The sequence below is a fragment of the Neomonachus schauinslandi genome, chromosome 9 (assembly GCF_002201575.2).
Source record: "Neomonachus schauinslandi chromosome 9, ASM220157v2, whole genome shotgun sequence".
Taxonomy (NCBI): Eukaryota; Metazoa; Chordata; class Mammalia; order Carnivora; family Phocidae; genus Neomonachus; species Neomonachus schauinslandi.
In genome coordinates, this window is record NC_058411.1 from 5,344,935 (window position 1) to 5,363,444 (window position 18,510).

Genomic DNA, 18,510 nt, shown 5'->3' on the forward strand with positions numbered 1-18,510 from the left:
AAAAGGAAAGATTACAGTACAATACAACTTTAGAAGCTATAAAATGTATCTAATACAAAAAGGTACTCCGTGTATCAATTTTCCAAGAAAGTGAAAGGCCCTTTCTGGGTTCTTCATATATATATATTGACATGTATTTTACTGAATTATAGTGACAGTTAATTTAATAACTTAGAATGCTTAGAATCTTTGTGTCTTTCAGAGTGTGTTGTATATTATATTAATTTTAATTAGTTCTAAGTGGAAGTGTCCTATAAAAACTTATGTAAGGTTGTGAACATTTGAATTACATCTGTTAATTCCTTACATCCTTTTCTGTGTTTTGGCAGTTCTCCCCTTTCTCAGTTGCTCAAGAATTAGCTCCAGGGCTGCTGTGCCTGATACGTGGCAGTGGGGATGCTGCTAAGCTTCCTACGATGTACAGGGCAGCCCCCAAACGAATTTTCCAACCCAAAATGTCAGTAGTGCTAAGGTTGAGAAATCTTGCTTTGTGATTATACATCGAACAAAGTGTCTCAGGTACCAACATGATGCCAAAGATCACCATCATTCCTGACTGGTTGGATTCCTAGGGCCTGACTGAACAGAAGGAACTCAAGCTTCGTAGTGAGATGAACCCGAGTTGAAACCCAGATTCCATATCTCACGTGCTATTTAAATATAATTTGAAATTACAGTTGACCCTTAACACGGGTTTAAGTGGTATGGGTCCACTCATAACACGGTCATTTTCGATAGGTACAGTGCAATGTTGTAAATGTATTTACTCTTACGATTCTCTTGATAACATTTTTTCTCTCTTTATTGTGAGAATATAGAATATAGTATGTATAACATACATAAATCAACTGTTTATGTTATCAGTATTACTTCCCGTCAACAGTAGGCTTTGGTAGTTAAGATTTTGGGGAGTCAGAAGTTATGTGTAGATTTTTGACTGGGTGGGGGTCAGCACCGCACCCCCTGCATTATTTGGGGGTCAGCTCTAGGTGCTTTACCCCTCTGATTGGTTTCCTTATCTGTAGGATAAAAACATATGCCCCATTTTCCAGTGTAACTCTTGTCAGCGCAACTTGGGCTGTTCATCAGAGCACCTACTGAGGTGCTAGGCCTCGGCGCCTGTGGCCATTAGGAGTGCAGTTTCGTCTGGGAAACATGGAGGACATCTCGGTTGAAGCCATCTCAACGGGTGCAATGTCACTGAGGCGGTGGGCTCCGGAGCTGGCCTGTCGGGGTCCGAATCCCCACAGCACCCTGACTGGTGCGCTCTTTGGGGCGTGTCTCTGTGCTTCTGTTTCCTTATCTATAAAATGGGCTAATACGGTGCCCGACTCCAGGGTTGCAGAGCTGACCAAATGAGTTGACATATGTGTGGCCCTTGATGACAGCAGTGTTTGCTGTAGGAATTCTCAGTTTGTGTCACCGTTCTGTGGCTCGTTCCTTCAGGCTGTGTGACTCAGTTGTTTTATTTTTTTATTGTTTTATGTGGCTTCTCCCCCTGTGCCTGCAGGGACTTACATTAGTGTGTCTTAACCTTCCCTACTGAACACCCTTGCCGCCAAGGACAGTGAAGCTTATTCCTGCAAGACGAGGCTCTCCACCCAGAGTGGCCCATTACAGGCTCAGAATTGCTTCAGAGTCTCATGCTTTTGTCATTGTTGTTGGCTTCAGTTTCACATTTAAAAATATCAACAGTTTGTGCAAATGTGTATGTTTGCTCTAGTTTGAAAACCATGTTCAGTGACATACTATCAAGTCAGGTTGGCATTGTAGGAAAACAGCCTGGTTTCTCCTGGGGCCGTACCTGCCCCTGTTTGTGCCTGGGGGCCCCCGCTCCGGCTTGGCCCGTAGTAAACACTGTTACCCCAACATCGTGGCCCGTCCAGGTGTACTTCTTTTTCAGAAGAACGGGGACACTCCACATTAGTAGAAGGGAACCATTACAAACTGAAAATACATCCTAATGAGATTTTGTAGGAAATTTCCTAGGCAGTGGTTTAATTTAAGTGTGGGCCAGAGTAGGACCACAGACAGCCTGATGGGGTGGAGCCGCCGTGGCATCGAGGAGGGTCCAGGCCGGGGAGGGGAAGGGCTTTGCACGAGCGTTCCTGACCAAGAAAAACGGACTCAAGCAAAAGTTATCTTTTTAAAAATTAGAGTTTGAGACCACCTGCTTTTCTGGTTGTAGAACGTTCTCATTGCTCGTGGAATCTTCGATAACGATCCAGCGTAAACACAGATGTTAGCATTGTACTGCCATTATTTTGTAGATCAGGTTTTCTCACCTCGGCACCAAACCCTCCCTCTTTCTCATGCTGTTCCGGGATCAGCTGTCTGGCTTTTGCTCCGTTTTAATAGATCACTCCGTCAGTGTGCCACTGCTCGGGAAGAGAGAGTGAGCGGTGTTGCCTCAGTTTGTATTTAACGTCTTCATTGCCGTGACCTGCCCTCAGTTTTGTTCTGTGGGGCGTGGTGGCTCTTAGCCTTTTCAGGGTCATGGGGCCTCTCTTCCCCGAGAACTGTGCACGTGTCCTCTATCATGAATGCTTACGTACCATTTGAGGGGGTCCCAATTCCAGAACCTGATTTGCGGTTTTTAATGATAACTTCCCATTTAAAGTCATTTTCCTGGGGCTGGGCACTGGACCTGAAACCTGTTATTTTTCTCCTGAGGTCTGCCAGCTACAGCTCTTGGCCACTGTCCCGTGTCACACTAGCAATGTGAGTGCAAGCACGACTTGTTTCCGTGTGTCCCCACTGGTGCTCCCCAGTCCCTGGGAGAAGGGTGCGGAAAAGGGAAATAGTCACGTCAGCCTTACTGACGTGCTTCAGGGGCTGGAGTGTTTATTCTGAAAGAAAAGTAGCATTAGTACTACCTTCTAGTCATTATAAATTCCTGTAGGTAGACTTCTCTGCACTGTGTTTTGTATTTTCATGTTTGTCTGTCTCTTTGGTTGTTGTTGACTAAAAACTAGAAAAATAACTTCCCACACTCTCTTCTCCAGAGTGTTTTCATAGTCAGGGGTTTTTTAGAGCAGCTAGGTGTTAGTTCAGATTACTTTCTGTTCAGAAGTCTTTCTGAGCCTCTGCTGGTTCTCATGTATAGAGAAGGGGTTTGGGCTTTATGATCTTTTCAGTTTTCTGTATTATATTTACATTGTGTTCTTGAGATGTTCAATATACAGGGTTTTCTTTAGGTGTTCAGCAGATGATAGTATGTAACCAGGAGCCTCAGATTCAAGGAATTTGGAGAGCATACCTTGTATGAAGATAGAGCACCTGCTGGTGAAATCTTATACTGCAGCTTAACAGTTGAGAAATGTCAACACCCAGACTCGAGAAGCTAAATTAGGAACCGTGGCTCAGCCAGATCCTGGAAAAGGCTTGTGTGGATTGAGAACCCTAAGTGGTGGTAAAATTTCTGTCAGTTTGTGAAGCGGGGACCAGCGCAGAAGAGAGGATTAATGGTAGAGGGCAGAACTTTGCATTCAAAACCGCTGCAGAGTTTTGAACCTCTAAGAGTACACTTCGCAGACCAGGACGTTCCAAAGTTCAGCTCCAAGTTGAGACTTCTGTCTGGAAATATGGGACCAATTTTGTGATAGGAATCATTGGAAAAGTAGGACTTGGCTTACACCCAGCTCTGAAGCAGTGTAATTGTGTGAACGTGAAGAAATCCTATCAGATTTCACCTGACTTAGCATAGATGACCGATAGTCCACATATTGCTCACCCCTGCCAGTGAAAAACAAATGAACAGATCCTGGGAATGAACAGTCTGTTTCATTTGTAGTCCCATCTACCAGACCGGGCACCGCGACGTGGGGTGTCAGCTTCTCCTGGGGTTACGAGCCGTCTGGGGACATGCACGTTTTCCTGTGTTGCTGAGCTTGAACATGATGCTCACGTAAGGAAATGCAACTGTGTAAGGTTTAATAGAATAGAGGCATAGGTATAAAATTACTGTTTTTCCATTGATCTCATAATTTACGTGATTTGTCCCACCTTACTTGGGTTTCGTCTTTTGTGTTGGTCAGACAGTTTGAGAGGTTGAGTGGAAGGGCTGGAGATGGAGAAACCACTTGTGTGTTAACTGCTGTGAGTTTCAGCTGAGCGAGCTTCCACTCTATCTGCCTTATGCTTCAGGATGGAGTCAGGCAGTCTTAAGTTGGCTCTATTCCTTGAACAGGCCACTTCTCCTACCTAGTCAGAGCTGTAGTGGCAGAAGATTCGAGCAGTCATACTCACAACTTGGCTGAAAACAGAGCCCACCAAGAGGCAGAGGAAGATGTCACGCTTGGTTCTTGGCATCCCGTGGCAGTTGTGGCTAAATACAAACAGTTGCTCCTCCCATTTCTCGCTGTTCTAACTTGTCTCTGACAGAGGCGCACAAGAATAGCACAAGATGGGAGTTGCCAGATAGATTTAGCCTATGTTTTCCTAAAGCTCGCATCTACACATAGAATCTGCTCCTACATAGCGCTTTCAGGGCTGAGCATCCAGTTAGAGTAAGAGGCTCTGGGCACTAGCTCACTCTAAAGACCCCGACCCCCAGAGCCTCGCCATGCAGAGCTGTTTGTGCACTTCCGTGTAGATAATGTGTGCTAGAGCAGCACCTGAGGCAGAGCGTGCATGTGTATTCCTGTAACTGTCTCCTCTGGAGGCAGAGGCTGTGGGCAGGCACCTGCAAGTTTGGGCGCAGGTTGTGGCCCCCAGGCAGCGTGGGGCTCTCCGTGGTCAGCTTCTCCTGCTGTTGGTCTTTCCCCTCCACTTGGAAAGCTGCCTAAGAGTCTTCCTTCGTGGGTATATCAACCCACCGCCTCCTCCTGACCTTGGATTTACTGCCCTGTCTTTTGTTTTTAACCTGTGTGCCCTCTTGATTATTGCATTTTTCAACTAATACTTGTTGAGTGTGTGTGTGTGTGTGTGTGTGTGTGTGTGTGTGTGTGTGAGGTAGCACACCCAGATCTCTGGGGATACAGAGATTTTCTGTTTCTTTTTTTATTTTTATTTTTAAGATTTTATTTATTTATTTTAGAGAGAGAGAGCACAAGGTGGGGGAGCAGAGGGAGAGGAATAAGCAGACTCCTTGCTGAGCGTGGAGCCGGATGTGGGGTTCGATCCCAGGACCCTGAGATCACGACCTGAGCCGAAATCAAGAGTTGGACACTCTGCAGACTGAGCCATCCAGATGCCCCCAGAGATTTTCTTTTTAAATGTTTTGTTCTGGAATGAACTTTTAGGCTTACAGAACAATTGCACACATAGCACAAAGTTGAAAGTGTGGCCATGGACGCACACTGCTTCCTGGATTCCATCCTCCTGACCTTGTTCCCACTTACATGTTTTTCCTTGGAGGCAAACGTGTTCCAAATGGGACATTTTTGTTCTTAGCCAACTTCATGGCAGTGCCACATCTGTGAATAGCTGCAGAAGTGAAGAGGGAAGGAACAGAGTCAGAGGTGACGGTGACAGTGAGGACAGAGGAGGCTGATTGACAGGTTTGGAGGTGTTGGATGCAGGAACATGAGTCCATATTTATTCCTTGGCTGCCATGGTAACGGACTGGGTAGAGGCTGCAGGATGCAGAGAGAGGATGATTTCCGTTTGCAGGTTGCTCATCTGAGTTGACCGGGGCCTTTTCCCTTCAGGTAAGGAGTTTCTGTGCTGTGTGCTTCGTGGGACTGGCCCGAGGAGGCAGGGCCGGGCCAGGGCGGGTCGGAGTGGCTCCTGAACACAGGGCAGGAAACCCAGAGCCCAGCCCATCTCCTATCCAGTCAGAGCCTCTCGCTCTCTTCGCAGGGCTATAATCCTTCCAGTTACCTGTGAGGGTGCCCACGCCCTGGACTGGGGTCGGAGCAGGTCTGCTAGCCCCACGCCCGTGTTCTTGAATTTCTAAAGTTGTTTTTGGTCTTAATTTGATGACAAAGAAGTGGTCTGGTTTTCAGGGCAGAGCAGTCTTGTTTACAGTCTCCCTTGGGCTCTTTTACAGAAAGCTGGGTGTGGCGGCTGGCTTTGAGGCTGCGGTTGGTTGGGCCCAGGGCGGGAGCCTGCACGGGGCTCACCTGCTGGCTGCTTTTTCCAACAGCACGGATGCGCCTCCCGCCCAGCCTGGCTCCCGCTGTACAGAGGTGGGAGAGGCTCCCTCTCCGAGGAACCCATGCCCCTGCCCGGGGCTTTCTCTGCAAGCTGTGAGGAAGTCACCAGTCCTTTCTTTATTGTCATCCTTACTGATTCCGTTTGTAGTGATGTGAAAAACGTGAGAACACTGGAGCTTAGGAAACCAGCGTAGCTTTCGTGTTCCCTGGAGAGTTTCCATTGCCCTTCCAGTCTTTGTTAGAGCCTCTGGCTGTCTCGCTGAGCTGTCATGACCCGCGTCCTTGCTTGTTTCCGATAGCTGACCTTGACCATTATTAATTTGTGTTAAATGTGCAAGAGTGTTGTCCTTATTGTGTCCTTACGTAAGCTTTCTGATTTTGTAAGGTATCCATTCTAAACGTGTATGTGATTTTCATCATTTTCATAAATAGAGGCTGCAGATATGTCATTAAAACTGTTTTTAACTGTCTTCCCTTGTTTTGCATAGTGTTAGAGCAGGGCAGATGGTTATGGACTTCACCTTTCGGAATCCAGTGAGTGGTCCTTGTCTCCTGTTTTTTTCCAGCTTAAGTTTTCAGCAGCCTCTGAGGGAGCTCAAGAAATGAAGTGCTTTCTCTCTCTGTTCGTGGTTCTAATTGGGGAGAGTGGGCCTGATGTCCTAGCGGTGGTGGGTGTTCCTGTCTCGTCGGCTGAGAGAGAACGTCGCCGGAGGGCATTCAGTGGTGTGTCTGTGCAGGGGGAGGCTCGGCAGCCCTGTGCTCCGTGTCCTCCTGTCAAAGTTCTCACATACAGATTCGGCATCTGCCCTGTTTGCTAGTGACATCGCGTCTCCCGGCCTCGCCTGTCCCTGCTGACTCTTCTCACTGGCAGCCCTCCTCCTGAACCACAGCCTCCCTACCCTTTCTCATCTGCTTACCTGACTTGGGATCCTGGCACCCTTCGGAAATCTTCCATTGTTGCTAATCAGGGCTAGGAACATGTGCCCAACACAGCAGGCACATAGATTGTCCCCGTCTCCTCCTTTACGTATCACTTGGGCGTCAGCGTGTTCATAGAGGCCCCTCCACAGGGATGGCAGACAGACCCACAGGGGCGAGATCGATTGTACATACGTGTCCCTGGTGGCAGAACTCGGGAAAGAAGGAGAATCGGCATTTGTGGTGACGCCTGCTGTTTCAGGCCCCGTGATGAGAACTTTCTCTCCTGTTATTCTCGGGGTGAGGAGGAGTCGGGAACTAGTGTCTTCCCATAAGAATCTGAGACAGAATTAGCCAAACTGGATTTTGAAGAAACCCCCAATACCAGGCCCAGGTCACTGGTAGTTAAATTCATGTCTGGAGAAGTTAAAGCCTCCGAGGTCAGAGATGGGGCCTCGCTCCTAAGACGCTGCTCACTGAGCCGATGCTTCTGCGTGCCAGTGGTGGGCTAAGGGGCTTGGCAAGGCTCCTCCAGTCCTCCCTTTTACCTCATAGCTGGGCATCACCCCGTTTTCCAGGGAAGGAGACAGGCTGAGGGTGCGAAAGCCGGCCGGAGCTGCTGATGGTGAGTTAGGATTGAAGCCCGGGACGCCCCACCCACCCACCCTGGGGGCTGTGTGTCCCACTTCCTGTCTCTGCAGACCCATCCTTCTTACAGTTCCTTCCCTCCACCAGCCCCGCTTTACCAGTCCTGGCTCTTCCCACTAGTCGGATCAATGGAACTTTGTGAAATCCCCGCAAGTTTAAAAATAAGCCTCAAAAAAAAAATCTTTCTTGAAACCTGCTTTTTTTCCCCTCAGCCTCCCTAAGATCTGTATTTGTAAATTCCCTCACCTCTGGGACAGGATTTTGGGGTTTTGTTTTCTGTACGCTAGAGGACAGGACTTGCTCATGTTTCTGAGACCTGGGGTAAGTGCCCTTATGAGTGAACACCTTGGTGGTTGATGTTGCTGCCCAAGCTCCATTCCTTCCCTGCAGAACTGTGCTGTGTGTGATGTCTGATGATCTGAATGGTTTAGGCTGCAGCCACCGTGTGGTTGAATACTGTTGGTATTCATCATCCAGTCTCAAGGAAGGCTGCAGAACCAATAGAATGTGTACGTACGTAGAGAAGGAGATTTATTTTTAAGGAGTTGGCTCATGCAGTTATGGAGGCCGGTAACTCTAGAATTTACAGGATGGACCAGCAGGGGCAGACCCTGGAAGGAGCTGATGCTGTGGTTGAAGTCCAAAGGCCCTCTCCTGTAGGATTTCCTCTTGCCTGGGGGAGCCAGCTCTGTTGAGGCCGTCAGCTGATTGGATGAAGCCCACCCGCATTAGGTAGGGCATTCTGCTTTACTCCTAGCCCACCAATTTACATGTTAGTTTCATCTAAAAACAGCCTCACAGCAACATCCAGAATAACCCAGTATCCGGGCACTGTGGCCCAGCCAAGTTGCCGCATAAAATGAATCAGCACAGTGAGCATGCTGTTCATCTCACAGCACATGTCACTGTGTGGACTTGCTCTTGCACTTACCTGTTCTTTCCTCTGGCGCGTGAGCTTCGCGGGCAGGGGCCCTTGTCCCTGGGCACCTTGTGCTGCTGCCCTCCGCACAGTGCCCACCACATAGGAGGCTCGGGCAGGGGAGCCAGTGGCTGTCCGCTCCCCACACAGAAGCCACGTGTGGCCAGGGCCTCTGGGGGAGGGGCGGGGCCAAAGTCCAGCCTGTCCTCACTCCCCAAGCTGGCCCCTGCAGAGCTGCGTCCTTGCAGATGGGCAGCTTTTTCTGGTTTGTACACAGGTCCCTGGCAGACACACTTGCCCCTGCAGGGATACATGCTCGACTTGCTGGGATGTCAGAGGAGCCAGCTTAAGTGAGAACTGTGCCGAGTGTCCCAGAACATTCCTTCCTCTGTTTGAGGCTTCTGTGGCCCTGGACATCCCTGTCCTGTCCTTTCGTCTTTTGTCTTCCCAAAGATGAAGTTTGCAGTGAAGGAAGAATTTATCAGATCCTCTGCTTTTATTTAATTTTTTAAAAAAGATTTTATTTTTGAGAGAGAGCGAGCGAGAGAGAGGGGTAGAGGGAGAGGGAGAAGCAGACTCTGTGCTCAGCAGGGAGCCCGATGCGGGGCTCGATCCCAAGACCCCAGGATCAGTATGTGAGCAGAAGGCAGACGCCCAACTGACTGAGCCACCCAGGCACCCCTCTCCTGTTTTCTTACCGTCCTCACCCGATGTTCACTGCCTGGCCTCTATGCTCAGATTCCAAGAGTTCTGTGCAGGTAGACACTGGGCCATTTTTCTTCCCCTTCTTACTGGATCTCCTTTTAGATGATGCACACCCTCCTGCTGCTGGGTCCCGTGGCGAGTCGGGGCTTTCTGATTGCGCTGAGCCTCACGTGTGCTCTGTGTGTCGCTCCAGTGAAATGCCCCTCCTCCACTCTGCTTGTTGACCTGGAGACACCTGAGGCGAGAAGGTTCCTCCTGACCCTCTTGCTGAGGGTTTCTTCCTGGGGGTCGCTGGGCATCCCCGTCTCACATGTGACTGCAGCAGAGCACCCTGCGAGGGTCCGCACTTCAGACCTGAAGTGCATTTTTGGAGAGCTGTTTCATTTGGCACCCCCATTGTTCTTTAGTCCTCGGGCTTCGTCACACATTTTGATTTGGGTAGTTTTCCCTTTCACAAGTCAACTTTATTTTTTCAGCTTAAAAGAAAAAGTGAGTTCTAGATAGTAGTAGTCAGAAACACAGCATGGATACTGTGCTTATCTTTATTTACATTGAATCTTGTCAGGAAAAAAATAGTTTTTTCTTTTTTAAGTAAATCAAATAACTATTTGAAATATTTGCTGATAGTAATGGAGTTTTACTGAATGCTTGGGTCTCCAGTTCAGTGGTAGGTGCTATAAGGAGATTGAAAAGTAATATGAGATCCTTGCCTTTTCAAAGTTTATGGTAGAGATGGGAGAGACTCAGTTGGCAGGAAACAGAAGAACAAAAATGGTAAACTGAGGCAGTGACCGCTCTCTGAGCTCTGGGATGCCTGGGGCAGTCAGATGGTTGTGGCTTGAAAGGCAGGATTGTCTGGTTGAGGGAAATACTGTCAGTGAAGGTCTGGACTTGGGGGCAAGCAGGGCATATCCAGATGAGCCTGAGAAGACAGCCCAAGCTCAGCAGAGGCCACAGCCCCTGGAATGGAGGGAAGTCATTGCAGATTTGTGGGGACCAGCTCCCAGAAGTCTGATGCCTGAACCTCTCCAGGGTGCCTGGAGCTTCTGTGGCTCAGGCCAGTGTGGGACGAGGGAGTTGTGGCTTAGCCGAGGCTGTTTATGTGACACCTGCTCAAAGTCCCTCAAACTCCACGAGCCTCAGTTTCCACAGTTACAATCTAGCCTGTCTCAGGCTGTCTTTGCAAGTGCAGCTGAGATATCAGTGGATATAAATGTGTTTTTAAAATGCCAGCCTTGCTCTTGATGTCATTAACCAGCAGCTGGGTTTGAGTACCCTTCAGTGATGTCATGAAGGAAATTTCCTGCACTGGATGTAAAAGACAAGAAGATGCAACAGAAAGGCCTGTTCACAGGCGCTGGGATGGAGGGCACAGCAGAGAGGGGGTAGGGATAGACAGAAGGAGGGAGAGCATGAGGCTGAAAATGAGGCAGGAGCCCGGCTCGAGGGCCATCAGCAGGCCTTGGGGTTTGTGTCCTCACGTGATGGGGAGCCATGTGGGACCACACCGGCCTGGGTTTGCTTGCTTGCTGATAAGACCTCAGAAGTGGAAGACCAGCTAGCCCGAGGGATGTGAGAAGTGCTCGGAGGTAGAATCCGTAGTATCCGGGGATACACTGGGCCTGAGGAGTTAAGGACGATCGTGAGGTTTCTGGAATTCGCTGGCTTTAGGTGCACCTTCTCCCCCTTGCTCCTAGACTGAGTCTACCAGCCTCTATTTATAACTTCTGTGCTTTAGAAAGGACATTTTTGATCCTAAATTTCTAGCTTATTCTAACTTGTTTAAACCTGAGACCTACCAGAAGTAACTTGTATCTGAGTTTTCCGTCCAGACAGCTTTATTTTGTACTTTGGAATATATATTTCAAGCAGAAATCTTTTGTATGCAAAAGTCGGGCCTGGAGCAAATGTTTATTGTGAAAGTATGAGCCGGTGAGAGCGAAGGTTTTAATGGAAGTGCTCGGCCAACCTGAACCGCAGTGGCATGCACACGATGGCCCGTCTGAAGGAAGAGCTGTCAGAAGAGCAGCTTTCAATTTAAATATATCTGGGATCTCAAGATGGATTCTAATGCATTTTAAAATCTTCGTGTCAGCCTCATGTTTTTTCTTTAAATGCTGTGAAATCATTTAAAATTAATAAGCCAGTTTGTATTTGACGGCGTCTGCATCAGAAATGATGCCTCCGGCTGTGAAGTCTTTGCTCTTGTGTGGTCTTATCATTCCTCTAAAGTGAATTAGTGGCTGTGGCTTCTAGAACCACTAGGACATCGACTCCTCGTTAATGGGCAAGTTGACTACCCGACAGACCACCTAGATCCAGCTGCTGTGTCTAAATACTGACACTGTCGCCTGAACGTGGGCCACGTAGTGACAAATGAAGGATTCCAGCGACGGGGGGGCGTGGCGCGGAGTTTCCCTGGGTTAGTGAGGTGCCAGACCGGGGTACGCTGGGGACTCAGGGACAGCATTCCAAAGCCGAGGAAGGTTTGTCGGGAAGTCAGTCTCCTCGCACGTGCGCCCCCTCCTCCCCCACGAGAAGTCTCACAGCATCTGGGCTTTTCTCTCTCCAGCATCTCTGCTGAGACATGAGTGCACCTGTGGGTGCTGCTGGGCTGTGGAGCGCTCACGACACAGTTTCTGCTTCCACGGAGCTCCCAGCCTGGTGGAAAACCCAGTCAGGACGGTGACGGAATAGCAGTTCTGGGGACGGGGCAGCCCAGAGGCAAGGGGAGCAGCAGGAAGAGTGGGGAGTCAGGAGAGGCTTCACAGAGGTGGGAGGGCCCCTGACCCTGAAGAAGGTCCAGGAGTTTGCCAGGCAGAGGGCAAAGGGCGCAGCGAAGCCGCCCAGCGCACTCAGGGAGAGGAGGAGAAGGTGGAGAGACGGAGGCAGGCAGGAAGGGGGCCAGGAGCATCCCATGGCTCACAGTGCCACCTGCATCAAGCACAGCTAGCTGCATGTGACCCTCACAACAGCCTCACAAGGGGTCCGCTTGCTGTTATTCCCATTTGAGGGGTGACGAAAGCGAGGCCTGTTTGCAGGTCTGCTGTTCTAGAAACGTAAACGCAGACCTAATTATCAGTACACCAGAACAGAGATTCATGTCTGACTCTGAAGTGTCTTCTCTACTGTGTATATACTGCATTCACCTCGTAACCGTGGGAGCCGGTCACTCATCCCATAAATGTTTATCGAGTACCAGCTGCTCAGGGAATCAGATTTGTATTTCAGCACGAGCTGTTGGAATGTTTCAGGCAGTGGCTCTTATTCTCAGGAGTCCCGCTGAAATGGAAGCATCGCCAAGGCAGGGGCTGGCCTGCGTTGTTCGGGCACCGAGACGGTGAGTGCTGTCACATAGGAGAACTCAGTAACCAGCTAGTGGGGGGGCCAGGAGAGTAGTGACTGAGGTCGCGCTGCCAGCACTTGGCAACACAGTTCTTCGTTTGCTCTCCAGTGTGTGGGCAGGCACTACCTTCCTGGAAAGGCTGCTCTAGGTATTAAAGCACCCTAAGAACAGGACCACGGACCACATCAAATTTGTGTCAAGAAAAAGGCCTTCTAAGCCAGCCTTACGGCTTTTTAAAGAGGTGCGGAATCTCAGCAGACAGGGCTCCTCTGGATGCTGCAGTAGAGTGCCCTCTGAATGTGGTTAGGGAGGGCTGATGGCTGGCGTCAGGCCACAGCGAGGCCTCTGAGGCCGACTACTGGCCCTGTTGTGCTTAACACTTGGTGGGATAGAGGTGAAGACCTAGGGGGCATGCTGACCAAATTTCTGGATGGTGGAAAACTGAGGAGGCTTTGTAAGTAGATCGTGCCTGTTTTGGTTCAGAAAACTCTGACCCACGAGAAGGATGGGATTGAGCAGGAGTCATCTGGAGGCAGGAGGTGTGGGGGGGAAGACTGGTGGCAAGACATGAGAGCTCTGGACCCTGTTCTTCGTCGGTGGCTCACTTGTGACCACAGACAAGTCACTCACGTTCTCAGCCTTGTGCCCCGTTTCCCCCACAGAAGTGTGAAGCCAGGTGAGAAATGGAAGGAAAGGTGTTTTAGATGTAGAGCATTTTACAAATGCATATTTCTTAAAGAGAAGCTCCCTCTCACTGCCCTTTCGGGTCCCGGCATGCGTCTTGGGTGAGGTACAGCTGCTGGCCCCTGGTGGTTCTTCCAGTGCAGTGAACTGCAGGGGGACTGTCCCTTCAAGGCCCCTGCGGGCATAGGAGGCACACACTTAGCCCCATCTCTCCGCAGTCCCTAGCTCACAAACTAGTGGGGGAAATAAGACAAGTTAAGGAAAGCTAAGTGACGATACAACATCAGATTGACAGTTGTTGGCAATGGGAGTTCACTTGGTGGTGTAGGATCAATTACCAAAATTCTAGGGGAAAGTTGCTAAGGGAACTTCAGACGCAAGGAAGATTCTAGTGATTTAAGAGTTTACCACATAAAAAATATGACTCCGCTTTAAAGGCAGTAAAGGTCAATCACAGCTTCCAGCTTCACACATCGAACATTATAAACTTTTAAAATAAGATTAATGTACCATCTCCCCAGGCATTGTACATGGTAAGAAATAGAAGAGGGTGAGAGTTATGTGTGCCTGTTGATGAATTCTATCCTAGTGATACTGAGTAGGCTTTAGACTGTATCAGTTATTCTTGAAAATGGCCCATATTAACAGAATAAATATGTAATAGAAAAAAAAGGCTGGGGACATTTAGTAACCCCCTGTAGTAAAGACGAACAGTTTGGATCATTTTCTGTTGATTTTTAATTTTCTTTAATTGAGGTTTAACTTACACACGTAAAGTACAGGGATTCAATGTCGATTAGTTTTTATCCTACGTAACCACAGCCTAGATCAAGCTGTGGCACGTGTCTGCCACGGAGGAAGCCCCCGGCCTCCTGTCCCAGGCAGTAGCCACCCTCCCGTTTCCGGAGGGAGCACCCTTCCAACTGTCCGCACAGCTTAGTTTGTGAGGCCGAGCGCTTCTGTAGGTAGACCCGGCGGTGCACTTGCTCGCTGCCGGCTGCTTTCACTCCCTGTGCTGTCCGCGGGACTCCTCCACCTGTGGGTCCGCGGGACCTCCCTCCCGTGCCCGTCCCTGCTGCTGCTGCACCGTTCAGCATCCTGTGCGCACCCCGCAGTCTGCATATCCACGCGGTGCCTGGGCCTTTGCGTCGTTTCCGGCCTGGGGCCACAGGCAGCTGCTGTCAGTGATCTTGTCGTCTGCTTGCGGACACATGCATCCCTTTCCTCTGGGCACTCTCTGGGGAGAGGAATTCTGGAGTTTCGGGCAGTCACATATGCAGCTTCAGTAGATACTGGTAAAGTGGTTTCCAAACTGGCTGAACCAGTGTACGTGCCCCCAGCAGTGCGTGAACATTCTGGTTGCTCCCCCCGCCCCCCCGCGCTCTGTTAGGCTTGCTTTTTCCTTTGGGTGTCCAGGGGTGTCTCCTCGGAGCTCTCTCTTCCCCTCCCTGGTGGCTGGTGGGGTCGAGCGTGTCTGCGTTTGCTTATTAGCTACCTGGATATCTTCTAAAGGAGTCCCCAACCAAATCTCTTACTCATTTAAAACACAGTTATTATCGTGTAATTTACCTAACTCAATGTACACAAAAGAGTATTCTTTAGACATATTAATAATATAAAATACTTAATAATACATTTTATATTTTTTTATACGAAATCTTGACAATGCAGTACATTTTTTTCTTTTTTTTGCAGGGAGTATATTACATTAAGGTTTTTAATTGTGGTAAAATATATGTATCAAAAAATCTGCCATTTTGACTCTTTCTAAGAGTACAAGTCAGTGGCATTGGTTATATTCATAATGCTATGTATCTGTCACCACTGTCCGTTCCCCAGAATTTTTCATCGCCCCAAACAGAACCTCTGTAAACACTCGGCAAGACCTCCCCATCTCCCTGCCCCCTTCTGAGTCACCCATTTGTAATTTGGTGTTTTCTCTTTGATCTGTGTCCTTGATGAGGAGTGATTTATGCCTATGTCCTCCCAGTGGCTCACCTAGTCCCTTTCTTAATGAAAGCCTTTGATGATCAGAGTTCTTTATTTTAACAAAGTCTAGTGTATCAGTTTTATTTTTCAAATATGGTATTTTTTGTGTCTCTCTAAAGAACTCTGTGCCTAGCCCTGGGGTTCCCAACTGAGAGTGGTTTACCCCTCAGGGGACGGAGACAATTTGGCTGTCACAGCTGGGCCAGGGAAGTTGCTGTACCTACAACGCACAGGACAGCCCACAACAGAGAATGATGTGGCCTGAGAGGTCAGCGTGCTGCAGTTGGGAAACCTTGTCTAGCACAGGGCCGTGCATGTGTGCTTCTGGAAGCTTTGTGGCTTAACCTTTCACATGTAGTCCAGGACTCACCTCTCCTTAGCCCCTGTGTATGTGAGGAGAAGAATTTGAGAGAAATCTGGATTCTTCCACATCTGTGTCCCTAGCCTTTTATTTAAACCAAAATTCAGTACATGATCAGGAGCTTTATATGGAACATAGTAACGTACAGAACGAAAGTTTTGGTAGTTGGTGGCCTAAGAGCAGTATTTGGAGCAAGAATGTAAATGGCCCGGCATTTGCAGAAAATGGAAAATTTTTCACCTTCCAATCTTTAGTAAAGACTTGATTTAGAGCTTTGTTGTTGTTGTTACTTTGTAACTGTCAGGTTGCCACCATAACGAAAACTGCACACAAAAGGGACAATTCATAAAATACATTGACCTGAAAGTGTGCTGTTTTTATCAGACTCTTACCTGGTTCTTTGCATATAGGTATGATTAACTAGACGTTTCTCACACTGATGGGAATTTGTTACTTTTTTCCATTATAGTTCAGTTGTGTGTGTACTTGTCGGATCTTCTGTACACCATGCACATAAATACACAGATGTTTGAGGATAGTTAGGAGCGGGAGAAAGTACTTGCAGAAGCAGTGTCCTCGAACATGTGGACAGCTGTTCTTCTCGAGGATGGCAAGGAGGGAAGAGTTGCTGGAGCTCTTTGCCTCCGTTTAATGGTCATGCCGACTCCATTCCTAGCATTCTCACATTAAAATCTAATGCTGTGTAAAAACATATGGCCGTGGCGTGGTCAGATGGGAAAAATCACCTTGTCCAGAACGTGCCATGGGCTGTTGATGCTCTTCTGTTGAAATGGACTCTGGCAAGGGGGTGAGTTGCTCTAGGGTTAGAGCCTTAGGTCTCACTTTAAAAATCGTTAAGAACACTCGTTGCTGTTTTGGGGGTACCCCTAGTTCCCCTTTTACTACATTTGTGGGTGGTGTGCACTAGAAAGTGCTAGGTTTGGGATCAACCCCTGGGTCTGAGTCACAGCTGCGCCTCTAAGTGACCTAAGGGTTGGCAGGTCGCTCCGCCCATTGCCTCATCTGGTGGGGCCAGCTTCTGCCTCATGTTGGTACTGAGAAGAGTCGGTGAGAAGTGGAAACCTTCGCATAAATGCAAGGTACCCACCTTGTGGGCCCACCCAGTTTTTAAAAAAGTTCTCACTCCAATATGTGTTAATATTTGTGGAGAGACAGCACGTGGGGTCGTTAGGGGAATGGGTTTGGAGGCTCTTCAGCTTCCTAGCTGGGTGGCCTGGCTCATCATTTATCTAGAAAGTGGGGGTGCTGGTAGTACCTATCTTAACAGGATTACTGTGAGGTTGAAAGCTTATCTCTGTAACATGTCTAGGACATTTTATGTGCCTGGCACACACTAGGTGCTTAGTAAGTGTTTATTTTTATTGTTGCTGTTCGAGTTGATTTGGCAAAGAGTGGAATTCAGGTCCTGCCTCAGTCAGCACTTTTCTTTGTAGACTGACCAGTCCACTGAAAACAGGTGTGGTTAGTTCTCGAAATACAGAGTTTTGGTCGTCAGCATTGTGAAGTTGATTAGGGGTCCTGGGGCATCTGCTGTGGGAGAGAAAGAGATGTGAGCCAGATGCACAACTTGGCCTGCCTCCTCGCTGGGGAGCTGGTTCAGAAGTTTGATGGTTCACTGACGTTCACCTGCTCAGTCTCACCAGTTTACAGGGCTGTTCCGAGCCCCCAGAGGGTTGAGAACAACTTGCTTCCATTCTGTTCCCACAGCTCCTAGCCTGATGTTTGGCACATAGTAAATGTCTGTTGAATAAATTTTCCTTATTTGCAGGTTAAGTCCAAAACTGTATTCGCGATCCTGAGGAAAAAGTAATGTGAGAATTTTTGGCCATATGGTGTCAGAGACCTTTTTGACTTTTTTTTTTAAATGTGAAATTATTTTTAAAATTCTAAATCATACATATGTATAACAGAAAATGTTAGAAAATATTAGCGTAATAGCTTAAGGAGGAAAATATAAGTCTTATTCTGTTTGGCAGGGTTTCAGTGACCCCGAACCTCAAGTGGGCAGATCTGGATGAGGAAGGGGCCAGAAACCCTCGTGGGAAACACAGCTTCTCCCAGACTGCATTTTGCCGTCCTTCATATATATGTGCATACGTGCACATGAAGAGCAGGGAGAGGTTTCATCAGATAGCAAAGATCTTTCCTGTTCTCTTCCTCGGTGGCAGCTAGCAATGAACCCAGGTCCTGGCTTCGGCTGGAGCGAGCGTGCGTCACCGGGGACCCTTGTCACAAACATTGCTTCCAGGGCCCCACTCTTGGGGTCCGTAGGTCTAGACTGCTGGCCCAGCTGCAGCACACCCAGAGAACGGTGTCCTGGGCTGTCGGACTTTGGGGTGGTAGAGTACTTGCTGTGGGAGCCTGTCTGGAGTAGCTTACAACTTCCTTTATGCTTCACTATTTTCATCTCTTTCAAAGGAAAAAACAGGTGTATGGAACTAAAGAGACCAAAATAAATTCATAGATGTAGAAGGCAGGCCTTATGCAGGCCTTCAGATTGGCTGGTTTTCATGAGAACTTTGGAAATTGAGGAGACTCGGAGGGCTTCTCTTTGGATTTGAGGCTGCTGAAGCAACTGTCTCTCACTAGGTCCTCCGTGTCTTTATCCAGAGCTGTCAGCATAGGAGTCCGAGAACGCGAGTATCTCCGAAAACTATGCCTTTGGGATTGAAACAGAGTCTTAGTTCTCCGGTAACTGAGTGCTGAGCATAAGTGGGTGCCAAAGGGACAAGAAACTGTATCATCACGTTAATGATGATCATGAAACAGACCAGATGTCCTTCATTCTAAGCAAAGTCTCCTGCCTTTGATTTGAAGAGAA

General features: G+C 48.5%; 1 protein-coding gene across 3 annotated transcripts in view; it reads left to right on the forward strand.

Moving 5' to 3' along the window:
• SETD3 (SET domain containing 3, actin histidine methyltransferase) overlaps nt 1–18,510 on the forward strand; it is a 63,215-nt gene that overhangs the window by 8,572 nt on the left and 36,133 nt on the right. The window lies entirely within an intron of this gene.